This window comes from Somniosus microcephalus, unplaced genomic scaffold (assembly GCF_052327205.1).
Source record: "Somniosus microcephalus isolate GS21.2 unplaced genomic scaffold, FLI_Smic_1.0 unresolved_chr2, whole genome shotgun sequence".
Taxonomy (NCBI): Eukaryota; Metazoa; Chordata; class Chondrichthyes; order Squaliformes; family Somniosidae; genus Somniosus; species Somniosus microcephalus.
The window spans coordinates 63,301,618-63,316,675 of NW_028225180.1; the positions used below are offsets into that span (position 1 = coordinate 63,301,618).

At 43.7% G+C, this 15,058-nt stretch overlaps 2 pseudogenes across 1 annotated transcript in view; both read left to right on the forward strand.

Annotated features, from left to right (window-relative positions):
* LOC147092727 (NACHT, LRR and PYD domains-containing protein 3-like) overlaps positions 1-15,058 on the forward strand; it is a 1,209,123-nt pseudogene that overhangs the window by 218,000 nt on the left and 976,065 nt on the right. The window lies entirely within an intron of this gene.
* LOC147092731 (putative G protein-coupled receptor 139) lies at positions 5,071-5,995 on the forward strand (annotated as a pseudogene).

Here is a 15,058-nt window from a genome sequence, read left to right on the forward strand (position 1 = left end):
GGGTCAATAACAAGGGGGCATAGATTCAAGGTAAAGGGCGGGAGGTTTAGAGGGGATTTGGGAAAGAACTTTTTCACCCAGAGGGTGGTTGGAGTCTGTAACTCACTGCCTGAAAGGGTTGTGGAGGCAGGAACCCTCACAACATTTAAGAAGCATTTGGATGAGCACTTGAAATGCCATAGCATACAAGGCTACGGACCAAATGCCGGAATATGGGATTAGATTAGACAGGGCTTGATGGCCGGCGCGGACACGATGGGCCGAAGGGCCTCTATCCATGCTGTATAACTCTATGACTCTATGATCTAAGATTGATCCTGTCTTTCAGAATTCCTTCCAATAATTATCCCACCCCCGAGTTTAGGCTGACTGGCCTGTAATAACTTGGTCACTCCTATTCTCACTTTTTAAACGAGTGCACCACATTAGCAGTCCTCCAGTCCTCCGGCACCACACCTGAAGCCAGAGAGGATTGAAAAATGATGGTCCGGGCCTCTGTTGTTTCCTCTCTTGCTTTGCTTAACAGCCTGGGATACATTTCATAGGGGCCTGAGGAATTATCCACTTTTAAAGCTGCTAAGCTCCTTAATACTTCTTCTCTCACCTTGTTCATTTCATTTAATGGCCCAGAAATTCGGGTATTCACGGGTGAGTACGCAGGGGGTACTCACCCATGAGCCCAGTGGAAGTGCCGGTTTCGTGCATGCACTGCACATGCGTGGGAAACCTGAACTTCCTTTCCATTAAAGGAAAGCGTACGCCGGAGAGGCAGCGCGTGCGCATGGAACTTACGTTTTTTTTGCAGGTTTCTCCGGGAGGGTAAGTCTCCAGCAGTTACGCTTTTAAAAAGCAGGCGCAAGGCCTGCTTTTAAAAAGGTATGTGGTGAATTAATTAAAATTAAAACATTTTTTCCGCTGGTTTATTATTTTTAAATACTGTAAGGAAAGGTAAGTTTATTTTAGCCCAGTTAGAAAATGTAATTAACTTTTTCAAAAATTTAAATTATTGTTTAAAATAGTTATTTTATGTAATTTATAGTTATTTTAAAAATGTGATGTTTTTTAAAAAATGTATTTGAAGTTTTAGTGATGTTTTGGGGCTTATAGTATTTATAGTTTTGACAGCTCTTCCTGTCAATTTTATGATTGGGCATTTCCCTGCTACCATTGGCTCGCCATGGCCCACATGATCCCAGGGGATGCTTCGAACTAACTGCGCCCCTGGGATATGCAACCACTGTGCGCCGGCAGTTGGAAGAGGCCCAGGATCGGAATCCCACGCGGGCCCACTGCTCAATGGCCGGCGTGCTAGGTAAGTGCAGGTTGGAGGCTTGCACTCGCGGGAAGACCCCGACCCGAATTTCTGGCCCATTCCCCTCCCCCCTGATAGCAATGTCTGATTCGCCGCACTCCTTTCTGAAAACAGAAGTAAAGTATTCATTAAGAACCCTGCCAACGTTTCCCGCCTCCACACACAGATTACCCTCATGATTTCTTATAGGTCCTACCCTTTCTTTAGATATCCTCTTACTCTTAATATATTTCTAAAGCTGTGCGTTTGCCTTGATACCACTTGCCAATAATTTTTCATGCTATCTCTTTGCTTTCCTAATATCCTATTTAATTGCACCCCTGCACTTTCTGTACTCCTCTAAAAATTCTGGAGCATTTAGACCTTGCTTTCTGTCATACCCCTCCCTTTTTTTCTTTATACTACCCTGTATGTCCCCAGAGAACCAGGGGGATCTAGATTTGTTAGTCCCACCTTTTTACTTTAAGGGCTCATATTTGGTCTGAACCCTGCGGATCTCCTCCTTGAATGGCTCCCACTGCTCTGACACTGATTCATCTTCAAGTAGCTGTTTCCAGTCCACTATGGCTGAATCCGCTCTGGGCTTAGCAAAATGTGCTTTTCCCCAATTTAGTATTTTTATTCCTTTTCTATCCCTGTCCTTTTCCATAACTACCTTAAATCTAGCAAAATTATGGTCACTAGCACCAAAATGCTCCCCCACTGATACACAGAATGGGATGGTTTGTACAATGGGCGGCCGATGAAGCTGCCAGCCTAATATAGATTGCGTTTAACTTAAAACAGATGGGAAAAAATAAAGACTCTTTAAAATGTATAAGACTGATGGACAAAGCTTTTTCACAAAACAAATGTCAAAATAATATTGGGTCGTTGTTACTGTGACATCATTTATATTTGCTTGACTACATTAAATCCAGTTAGTTTAAATGAGTTTCACTAACATCAGTAATGATGTTACATTATTGATTCACTGGCGACGTCCCACAAGTGTATATCAGGGACGGTTTTTACTCCATCACGGTGTATGTCCCCGAACCGTTGTATACACAGCCTGAATCTAACAGAAAATGCATGAAACATTTACGGGTCCGGTGTATGCTATTTATTATCCAATCCTTGTGGATGTTGGTGTTCCTGGTTAGTCATTTTATTTCCATCTTGTTCATTATCTAAATAATTGTTTACCTCATTCACATCTCTTGCTGTGCGTGTTACATACATAGAATTACACAGAATGTACAGCACAGAAACAGTCCTTTTGGCTCAACTGGCCTAAGCTGGTGTTTATGCGCCACATGAGCCTCCTCCCACCTCTCTTCATCTAACCATAGCAGCATAACCTCCTAATCCTTTCTCCCTCTAGCTTGCCCTTAAGTGCATCTATGATATTCACCTCAACTACTCCTTGTTCCACATTCTAACCACTCTCTGGGTAAATAATTTTAACCTGAATCCGCTAATTGATTTATTAGTGACTATCTTGTACTTATTTTGTACTTACAAATTTTAGTCAACCCCACAGGTGGAAACATATTCCCTACCTCTAACCTATCAAACCCTTTCATATAAAGACCTCCGTCAGGTCACCACTCAGCCTTCTTTATAGAAAAAACGTTCCTAGCTTGTTCGATCTTTCCTAATAGTTGTAACCTTTCAGTTCCTCGTTCTGCTTTGGAAATATTTTCTGCACCTTCTCCAGTTCCCTTATATGCTGCTTATAGTATGCAGATCAGAACTGTGCAAATTACTCTAAGTTGTACTTTATATTCTATCCTGATGCATTTTACAATATCAATCTAACAGTAGCTCACATCACATCAACAATAACATGGAAAAACCTCCGCCAAAATAATGGAAGAAGGTGATGCGAGAACATTAATTTCCGATCATGTCGTCACTCAAGGTAACTTCCTGGCGCATGTGCAGTTTTGGGGAAATGACTCCAGCTGATTGCTGAACAAATATTTTAAACATGTATGTTGACAAACCAAACATTGCCCTCTGAAAATATTTATAGTGGTATAGTGACAATTGTAAAATCGTAAAATGAAACTATCGAGATCATCGTTTCTAAACCATAAATGAATTTGCTCCGAGTCCCCCACCCTTTCCACGCATTCTTTTCACTTTGAGGAACATTTATCCACTTCATTCTAAAAACCATTATGAATTCGACGTGCGCCATAGTCTCTGGAAGGTTATTTAATTTCCCATCATCACCACCACCCCACCCCCCAAAAAAAATCTTAACATTTCCCGAGGTTCTTTGGCGATGATTTAATCTTTTTGTCCTATATGGATAAAGTTCGTCCGCCAGAGCATTTTTTCCTTCTCCCTTATTTATCTGATGGAAATCTCTCAGCTGCCTGAACACGTTTATCAGATCGCCCCTTACATTCCCTGTTCTAATGCACCGAGCTCCATGTTCTCCTGCCTGCTCTGACAGCTAAAACACAGCATTCCCTGGTGTTGTGTTAGTTGACTTCCTCGGCACCCTCTCCATAGTCTTTGCATCATTTCTAAAGAAGAGTTTCGAAAACCTGCCACAATGGAGTAAATTACCAACCTGCCATCGGGAATAAAATTGACATCAGGAATAAAACTGGAGCAGCCACTTAAATACTGTGGCAACAAGAGCAAGTCAGAGGCTGGGTATTCTGCAGCAAGTGTCTCACCTGCTGACTCCCCAAACACTTTCCACCATCTACAAGGCACAAGTAAGGAGTGTGATGGAATACTCTCCACTTGGCTGGATGAGTGCAGCTCCAACAACACTCAAGAAACTAGACACCATCCAGGACAATGCAACCCGCTTGATTGGTACCCCATCCACCACCTTTAAACATTCACTCCCTGCAACACCGGAGTACCGTTGCTTCAGTGTGTGCCATCTAAAAGATGCCCTGCAGCAACTCGCCAGGGCTTCTTCGGCAGCACCTCCCAAACCCGTGACCTCTTACATCTAGAAGGACAAGGGGAGCAGGTGCATGGGAACACCACCACCTCCAAGTTCCTCTCCAAGGCACACACCATCCTGACTCAGATATATGTCACCAACCCTTCATCGTCGTTGGGTCAAATCCTGGACGGCCCTCCCTAACCACGCACTGGGACTATCTTCACCACATGGACAGCAGTGGTTCAAGCAGGCAGCTCACCACCACCTTCTCAAGGGCAGTTAGGGATGGGAAAAAAATGCTGGCCTTTCCAGTGACTCCCGCTACCCATAAACGAATGAAATAAATTGCAGATCGGCCGCCAGTTATAGAAACTGACCGATTTCAGTCCTACATATTTCTACTTCATGCTGCGGGAGTTTACCTAAAAGCCGTGGCTGCACCGATTGCAATTTCTCACCTTGAATTCAATGAGTTTCATTTTATCCTTCCTCCTTCCATTCCAACCACATATTTTCCATTTTAGATATTATTGCATGTTTAACCGTCACCTGCTATATTTGATTAAATACACATTTCATTATTATTTAGCTTTGTTTTGAAATGAAACTAACCATTCCATTGGAAAACTCATGGGGTCGGGTACAACGCCATTTTTATACAACTATATGAATGGAGTTAATATTGGGCGCTGTAGAACTTGCGTTTTCTCGATGCCGTGGGTTTCCCACCCGGCGCGTGAGGTAAAATGTATCCTCAGTCACCACAAAGTGGGTGTTTTGATTCCTTCCACATTGGCAGTAATGAAACTGTGAAATTCAGACAAAGTCCTGATGCTTTGTACTGGGAGTCTAGTCAATGATTTTCTTCTTTCTGGCTGTTAATATAATGGCAATTGTGATCCTGCCCTGGGGGAAGTGCAGTCTCTCCAAATGCATTATACACTATCTTGTGGCTATCGCTGCTTTGGATCTACTGTTCGTTATCACCAGTGTGATATTGAACCGGATCATTGGCATTTACTATCCATTTAGCACCTTGTCCATTACTCTGGCATGCCATCTCAAGATGGTCCTAGTTTATGCTTGCAGAATGGCTCTGTCTAGTTAACAGTTGCTTTCACCTTTGATCGATTCGTTGCTATTTGTTGCCAGAAGCTGAAAAGGACATATTACTCTGAGAAAACGGCAGCTTCGACTATAGGCACGGTGTTTGTTCTGAGCTGTTTGCAAAATATCCCATGGAACTTTGTACTTGAAACTTTGTATTTTATTAACAACGTCCCAATGTTCTGTGGCCTCAAATCCAGCTTTTATACTTTACCCACGTGGATAGCATATTCCTGGAGTAATCATATTTTAACACCGTCTCTTGCAATTTTCCTTATTTTACTGTTCAATGTACTGACAGTAAGACATATATTATCCTCCAGTAGAGTCCGACGAGCATTGAGGGGCAACAACACTGCTGAACATAACGTTGATCCTGAGTTGGGAAAACGGAAAAAATTCATAATTTTACTCTTCAGTATATCCGGAGGTTTCGTCATGTTTTGTGGGCGACTTACACAGTACATCACCTCTATTATCGAATCACAGGCACTTATGTCTATACAGGTTACAACGACCCAGTCTTTATTGTTCAGGAATCCGGACATATGCATCTCCTATTGAGCAGCTGCACAAATACGTGTATTTATCTCTTCACCCAGAAAAAATTCAGGGAGGAGTTGAAGAATGCGATGAAATACCCGCTGACACTAATAGTCAAATTGATTAAATGATGGAAAGAAATGGACTATCCTGTTTTATTATTCAGATCTACATCCCTTGCATTCATGAGCTTTCTGCAATGAGGCGGCCGGTGGGCGGAGGTCTGGTTCATTGTCCTGTAATCATATCACACTGGGAATAGCTTTGTTCATTGGTGTTTCATGTTTGATGCCGAACTTGCCCCTTCAGCTATCCAAAATGCCGATTTTATTAAAAACAGCATCACTATAACTGAGTGGTAACCAATAAGGAAACTTGGTATTGGTTGTTTCTGCTGTGCTGGTGGCTTAGAAGATTCTCATGAGGGCATTACCTAATAGGTCTATTGCAAGCTGGCAACCAAATAATATCCTTCAAGATAGGCAATCATTCGAACATTGGCTACAGAAGTCTTTGCGGCAACCCCCGATGATGTGACACAGAGGATTTCTGACATTGCCTTCACACCCATCATTTTGCCCTATTGGTTCTCGCCTGGGGACATGGGCCTTGGACATGTGTAACCTCGAAAGAGGGAGTGAAATGTAATAATAAATTAAATCTGCAAAATATCAAGATAAATCTATTCAAAAATGTAAATCTGACGCTGGGTCTACACGTGAACCATCGATTGATTTGCTTCTTCACACAACCGGTTGTGTGTGTCCAGTATTGTCCGTTTTCTTTGCATATATCCAGCACCTTTTGTTTTCTCTTCTTGTTATCTAAAATATGCATTACTACTTGAACATTGGAACATAAGAAATAGGATCAGGAGTTGGCCATATGGCCCCTCAAGCCTGCTTCTCCAGTCAACAAAATCATGGCTGATCTTATATCTCAATTCAACTTTCCCGCCCTCTCACCACATTCTTTGATTCCCTTAGTGACCAAAAATCTATCGAGCTCATTCTTGAATATGTTCAACGAAAATGCATCCACAGCCCACTGGGGTAAAGAATTCCAAGATACACAACCCTCTGAGTGAAGACATTTCTCCTCATCTCATTCCTAAATGGCCGTCCCTTTGCCCTAAGACTATAACCATTGTTTATAGACTCTTCAGCCAGGCGAAACTTCCTCCATGCATTTATCCTGTTACCCCTCTAGGAAATATATACGTTTCAATTAGATTAACTATCATTCTTGTAAACTCCGGAGAAGAGAGGTCCATTCTACTCAAGCCCTCCTCACATGAAAAAACCTCTCATCTCAGGAATCAACTAGTGAACCTTTGTTTCAACAATTCCAAGGCGAGTATATCCAGCTTTAGGTAAGGAGATTAAAAATGTACGCAGTACTCCAAGAGTGGCCACACAAAGCCCTATATAAATGCAGAAATCTCCCTTACTCTTGTACTCCAACGCCCTTGCATTAAAGGCTTCAAAAACATTCGCCTTCCCAATTGCTTGCTGCACCTACACGTTACCTTTCTGGGATTCATCAATAAGGACACCCAAATCCCACTGAATCCCAACGTATATGAGCCTGTCAACTTTCAAAAAATGTTTTGCTTTTCTATTCTTCCTCTCAAAGTGGACAATTTCACATTTCCGCACCTTATATTCCATCTGCCAACTTCTTGCCCACCCCCTTAACCTGTTTATGTCCTTTTGCAGCCTCTTTGCGTTTTCCTCGCAGCTTGCCTTCCCACCTAGCTTTGCATAGTCAGCAAACCTGAATATATGGTCGCCTCATCTATCATTAATATAGAGTGTAAGGAACTGAGGGCCAAGCACCAATCCTTCTGGCACCCCACTAGTTACAGCCTGCCAACCCGAAAATGGCCAGCTTATTCCTACTCTATGTATTCTGTCTGTTAACCAATCATAAACCCACCCACTCTACTATATATTACACTCAATCCCATGAGATCTAATCTAGCATAATAAAAAGGTCACTTATGTTTCACTAGATTAATTCAACTAATTTTAGTTTGTGGGACCTTGCCGCGCAGAACTTGACTGGCATGCTAATCCATAAAATCGCAGTGACTATATCTCAAAACATTAGCTAGTCAGCTTTGAAGCTCTTTATGAGACCCTGAGACCGTGAAAGGTCCTAAATAATAACTAATTTCCCAACCTGAAACATCCCTCCTGGTGTGACATTTCAGCTGCTGACCAGTGAAATCTGTAACTAAATGGATGCTGCAATGGGTCGCAAACTTGCCATTAGCAATGCTGAAACTGTGCATTTTATTCCTTCTGTATGTACCATGACCAGCTCGCAGCTCTATGTTGCCGATTCGTATTACTCGGAAATTTCTGCAGATCTAACGCTTGTGATCTCGTTTGAAAGTACTTTAGTTTTTTTTTCAGAAAGTCAGAGCGTCAGCGGGCGGAATCTCGGCGGGAATCTCGGAGCGGATCGAGTACAAAAGGCTCCAAGGGACCAGGTAGGCCTCAGAGCGTCAACGGGTGAAATCCCGACGGGAATCGCGGAGCGGCGGCAGTACTAAAGGCTCCAAGAGACCAGGTAGGCCTCAGAGCGTCAGCGGGCGATATCTCGGCAGGAATCGCGGAGCGGCGGCAGTACAAAAGGCTCGAAGAGACCAGGTAGGCCTCAGAGCATCAGCGGGGGAAATCTCAGCGGGAATCACGGAGCGGCGACTATAAAAAGGCTCCAAGAGACCAGGTAGGCCTCAGAGCATCAACGGGGGACATCTCAGCGGGAATCACGGAGCGGCGACTATAAAAAGGCTCGAAGAGACCAGGTAGGCCTCAGAGCATCAGCGGAGGAAATCTCGGTGGGAATAGCGGAGCGGCCACTATAAAAAGGCTCCAAGAGACCAGGTAGGCCTCAGAGCGTCAGCGGGGGAAATCTCGGCGGGAATAGCGGAGCGGCCACTATAAAAAGGCTCCAAGAGACCAGGTAGGCCTCAGAGCGTCAGCGGGGGAAATCTCGGTGGGAATAGCGGAGCGGCGGCTATAAAAAGGCTCCAAGAGACCAGGTAGGCCTCAGAGCGTCAGCGGGGGAAATCTCAATGGGAATCGCGGAGCGGCCACTATAAAAAGGCTCCAAGAGACCAGGTAGTCTCCAATCTCAGAGGGAAGGAAGTAAAAAGTAATCAAAGTGTGACGTCACCAGAAAGCATGTAAGTGATTGGTTGGTGAGTATTTCTCTCTTTTTAAACTTTAATTCTATGGTCTATACTTTCTAAAGTTTCTGTGGTGTAGTGGGGACTGTTTATAAACCAGGGCCCTTAAATATACTATTTAACATTCGTGTAATTGGTGGGATTGATTTGATTTAATTTAATTGCAATTAATTAAAGGGTAAGTCATGGCAGGACAGCCCGGTGCCGTGGTATGCTCCTCCTGCACTATGTGGGAACTCAGGGACACTTCCTGTGTCCCTGACAACTATGTGTGCAGGAAGTGTGCGCAGCTGCAGCTACTGGCAGACCGCATTGCGGCGCTGGAGCTGCGATTGGATTCATACTGGACCAATCGTGAGGCTGAGGTCATCGTGGATATCACATTTGATCAGTTGGTCACACCGCAGGCAAAGGTTGGACAGGCAGAAAGGGAATGGGTTACCAACAGACAGAGTAATAGGCACAGGCAGGTAGTGCAGGGGTCCCCTGCGGACATCGCCCTCTCAAACAGATACAATACTTTGAGTACTGTTGGGGGGGATGGCTTACCAGAGGAAGGCAGCAGCAGCCAACCTTCTGGCAACAGGGGTGGCTCTGCTGCACAGGACGGGATGAAAAAGAGGGGGAGAGCTATAGCAATAGGGGATTGTATTGTAAGGGGAATAGATGGGCGTTTCTGCGGCCGCAAACGAGACTCCAGGATGGTGTGTTGCCTCCCTGGTGCAAGGGTCAAGGATGTGTCAGAGCGGCTGCAGAACATCTTGGAAGGGAAGGGTGAACATCCAGTTGTCATGGTACATATAGGTACCAACGATATAGGTAAAAAGTGGGATGAGGTCCTAAAAGCGGAATATAGGGAGTTAGGAGGGAAATTAAAAAACAGGACAACAAAGGTAGTAATCTTAGATTGCTACCAGTGCCACGTGCTAGACAGAGTAGAAATAGAAGGATATTTCAGCTGAATACGTGGCTAGAGGAATGGTGCAAGGGGGAGGGATTCAAATTCCTGGGATATTGGAACCGGTTCTGGGGGAGGTGTGACCAGTTCAAACCGGACGGTTTGCACCTGGGCAGGGCTGGGACCAATGTCCTAGGGTGAGTGTTTGCTAGTGCTCTGGGGGAGGGTTTAAACTGAAATGGCAGGTGGTTGGGAACCTGAGCAAGGGGACAGAAGAAAGGGAAACAAGGATAAAAGCAAAAGATAGGAAGAATAAAAACAAAAGTGGCAGTCAGAGAAATCAATGGTCCAAATCAAACATGGCCACAGTAATTAATAATTCTACTACGTGTAAGAGCGTTAAAAAAACAAGCCTGAAGGCTTTGTGTCTTAATGCGAGGAGCATTTGTAATAATGTGGATGAATTAGCTGCACAAATAGAAGTAAACAAATATGATTTGATTGGGATTATGGAAACATGGCTCCAGGGTGGCCAAGGCTGGGAACTCAACATCCAGGGGTATTCAATATTCAGGAAAGATAGGCGAAAAGGAAAGGGAGGTGGGGTAGCATTGCTGGTTAAAGAAGGGATTAATACAATTGTAAGGAAGGATATTAGCTCTGATGATGTGGAATCTGGATGGGTGGAAATGAGAAATACCAAGGGGCAGAAAACGTTAGTGGGAGTGGTATATAGACCTCCAAACAGTAATGCAGAGGTTGGGGACGGCATTAAAAGGGAAATTAGGGAAGCGTGCAATAAGGGCACAGCAGTCATCATGGGTGACTTTACTCTACATATAGATTGGGCTAACCAAATTAGTAACAATACTGTGGAAGAGTAATTCCTGGAGTGTTTAAGGGATGGTTTCCTGGACCAATATGTCGAGGAACCAACCAGAGATCAGGCCATCTTAGACTGGGTATTATGTAACGAGAAAGGCTTAATTAGTAATCTTGTATACGAGGTCCCTTGGGTTGGAGTGATCATAATAGGATCGAATTCTTCATTAAGATGGAGAATGAAGTAGTCGACTCAGAGACTAGGGTCCAAAATTTAAATAAAGGAAACTACAATGGTCTGAGGCGCGAGTTGGGTAGGATTGATTGGGGATTGTCACTCAAAGGGTTGATGGTGGATAGACAATGGCAAACATTCAAAGACTGCATGGAGGAACTATAGATTTGTTCATCCCAGTTTGGCATAAAAATAAAACAAAAAAGGTGATTCAACCGTGGCTAACAAGGGAAATTAGGGATAGCATAAGATCCAAGGAGAGGACATATAAATTGGCCAGAAAAAGCAGTAAACTTGAGGATTGAGAGCAGTTTAGGATTCACACAAAGGAGGACAAAGGGATTAATTAAGAAAGGGAAAATAGAATATGAGAGTAAGCTTGCAGGGAACATAAAACCTGACTGTAAAAGCTTTTATAGATATGTGAAGAGAAAAAGATTGGTGAAGTCAAGCGTAGGTCCCTTGCAGTCAGAATCAGGGGAATTTATAATGGGGAACAAAGAAACGGTCGAGCAATTAAATACATATTTTGGTTCTGTCTTCACAAAGGAGGACAAAAATAACCTCCCAGAGATGTCGGGGAACATAGGGTCTGATGAAAGGAAGGAACTGAAAGAAATCAGGATTTGTAGGGAAATGGTGTTCGGGAAATTGATGGGATTGAAGGCCAATAAATCCCCAGGGCCTGATAATCTATACCCTAGGGTACTTACGGAAGTGGCCCTAGAAATAGTTTATGCTTTTCTGATCATCTTCCAGCATTCGATGGAATCTGGAGCAGTACCCATGGATTGGAGGGTAGCTAATGTTACCCCACTATTCAAGAAAGGTGGTAGTGAGAAAACGGGGAATTACAGATGGTAGTGGGGTAAATGCTAGAGTCCATTATAAAAGGTGTAATAGCAGAGCACTTGGAAAACAGTGACAGGATCGGAAAAGTCAACATCAATTTACAAACAGTAAATCGTGCTTGACTAATCTTCTGGAATTTTTTGAGGACGCAACTTGTAAAATAGATAAGGGAGAACCAGTGGCTGTGGTGTATTTGGACTTTCAGAAGGCTTTTGATAAGGTCCCGCATAAGAGATTAGTGTGTAAAGTTAAGGCACATGGGATTGCGGGCAAGTTATTGACTTGAATAGAGAACTGGTTGGCAGACAGAAAGCAAAGAGTTGGATTAAACGGCTCTTTTTCCGAGTGGCAATCAGTGACTAGTGGGGTACCGCAGGGATCGGTCCTTGGGCCACAGCTATTCACAATATATATTAATGATCTAGAAAAGGGAACTAGATGTAATATCTCCAAATGTGCAGATGACACAAAGCTGGGTGGGCGTGTGTGCTGTGAGGAGGATGCCGGGGAACTCCAGGATGATTTGGACAGGTTGGGTGATTTGGCAAAAGCATGGCAGATGCAATATAACGTGGATAAATGCGAGGTTATCCACTTTGGTGGCAAAAACAGGAAGGCAGATTATTATCTGAATGGCAATAGATTGGGAAAAGGGGAAGTGCAACGAGACCTGTGTGTCCTTGTGCACCAGGCGCTGAAGGTAAGCATGCAGGTGCAGCAGGCGGTTAAGAAGGCAAATGGCATATTGGCCTTCGTAGCAAGAGGGTTTGTGTACAGGACAAAGGATGTCTTTGCTGCAGTTGTACCGGGCATGGGTGAGACTACATCTTGAGTATTTTGTTCAGTTTTGGTCGCCTTCACAGATCACAGAAATCACAGAAACCTCACAGTACAGATAGAGGCCATTTCAGCCCATCGAGCCTGCACCGACACATATCCCACCCGATCCCCGTAACCCCTACACCAACACATATCCCACCCACCCCACGTATTTAATCCCCCTAACACTAAGGGTCAATTTAAAAATTTTTTTTTTTTTATCATAGCCAATCAACCTACCCCCACACATCTTTGGACTGTGGGAGGAAACCGGAGCACCTGGAGAAAACCCACACAAACACGGGGAGAATGTGCAAACTCCACACAAATAGTCACCCGAGGCCAGATTCGCACCCGGGTCCCTGGCGTTGATGAGGCAACAGTGCTAACCACTATGCCACCATGCAGCCTTATCTGAGGAAGGATGATCTTGCCATGGAAGGAGTTCAGCAAAGATTCACCAGACTGATACGTGGGATGGCAGGAATGGTGTATGAGGAGAGGTTGGGTCGATTGGGCTTGTACTCACTGGAGTTTAGAAGAATGAGAGCGGAACTCATTGAAATTATAAAATTCTGACTGGACTGGACAGACTAGATGCAGGAAGGATGTTTCCCATGGTCCGGGAGTCCAGGACCAGGGGTCACAGTCTAAGGATAAGTGATAGGCCATTTAGGACAGAAATGATGAGGAATTTCTTCACCCAGAGAGTGGGGAACCTGTGGAATTCTCTACCACAGAAGGCAGTAGAGGCCAATACATTAAATATATTCAAGAAGGAGTTGGATATATTTCTTAAGGCTAAAGGGATCAAGGGATATGGGGAGAAAGCAGGGACCGGGTACTGAATTTGGATTATCAACCATGATCGCATTGAATGGAGGAGCAGGCTCGAGAGTCCGAATGGCCTACTCCTGCTCCTATCTTCTATGACCTACTTTCTATCAGTCTCAACCTTTTCATTATCATTTGTATTGTTCTGATACGAAACAAGATGTAGAATTTGTATTTTCTTTAATAGTGAGGGGTGTTATAATTTCATTAAATTTCATTATAACACGTATTGTTAAGGCTTTACAGTGATCTGGGTGTTGCTGCAATCGGTGTTCGTAAAAACTGCCCTAGATACAATGCAATCTAATCATCCGGTACTTGCCAGCTTGTGGTTGCAATTTTCCACAGCAGGGCGCTTCACGCGAGCAATTGGTGAAGTGAATTGTCAGACCAGCTGAAACAGCACGGCTAACCCAGTTACTGAGGCTGCGCAGAGCCCACGGTGAATGAATGTCACTGGATAAAGACCGTGAGGATATTCGAGACCGGGCAATCTGTCCTGCTTCACAAGATGTTGTTGTGCCAAGTAGCTCTCAATGGAAAGACGGGTAATGTAAATTGCCTTTCATTGGGGCTAAGGGAAGAACTTTGTGTTTACAATCAACGTGCAAAAAAACGAAATGATTTCGAACTGGGACTTGAAACAGACACCTAGCATCAGCGGACAGGAGATATATATGATCACTGCAGTCTGTTTAACTCTTGGGATAACCTGATAGGTCCTTTCCTATCCGGAATATTACAATGTTAAAAGTCACCATATTGTAAATGAAAATATGCAGCGGGGTGGTGTGGGGCAGGGTTTTCCTACTCAGTTTCATTCCCGCTGTTTTAATATAAATCGCAGAATTAGAGACTCTTACAGCACCGAAGGAGGCCCTTCAGCCCTGTGCCAGCTCTTTGAAAGAGCTATGCATTAAATCCCACTCCACTGCTCTTTCCGCACAGCCCTGTGATTTACACCCTTTCAACTATTTATCTAATATCCTTTTGAGATTTACCATTAATCAGCTTCCACCGCCCTTTCAGGCAAGTTGTGATATATTGCAATTGACATTCATGACAGAATAACATTGCAATCAATACATAAAATGGTAGAGAGAAGGAAGCATAGTTTTACTTTTTTCTGCGAAGACAGACAAAAGGAAAGTGAAAAATTGTGAAAAACAAACAGAAACAAAGGTATTTCAACGAGAAAAAGAAAGACACCAAACCTTGGTACAAATGAAGTAAGAATGATGGGGAGGTTAATCGACAATTTTACCAGTATTTAGCAGGAGTGTGAGAGAGAAGGGTGACAGCAAATAACGAGTGATTTTGCATATTAGGGGAAGAGGTTTGATTGACCTCCTGCTCTCGTGCATTTTTCTGAACCTAAATCAATAACAGTTGTAGCATATCCCACCACATAGAACGTCATCAACATAAGGGCATAGAGTCAAGTGTCCATGCGAGGCACATTGAACTTTCCCCAGGAAACTCGGTGCTCACCGCGGCAATTGCCAGAGGAAATTCTTATCAAATTCAGATAGTGA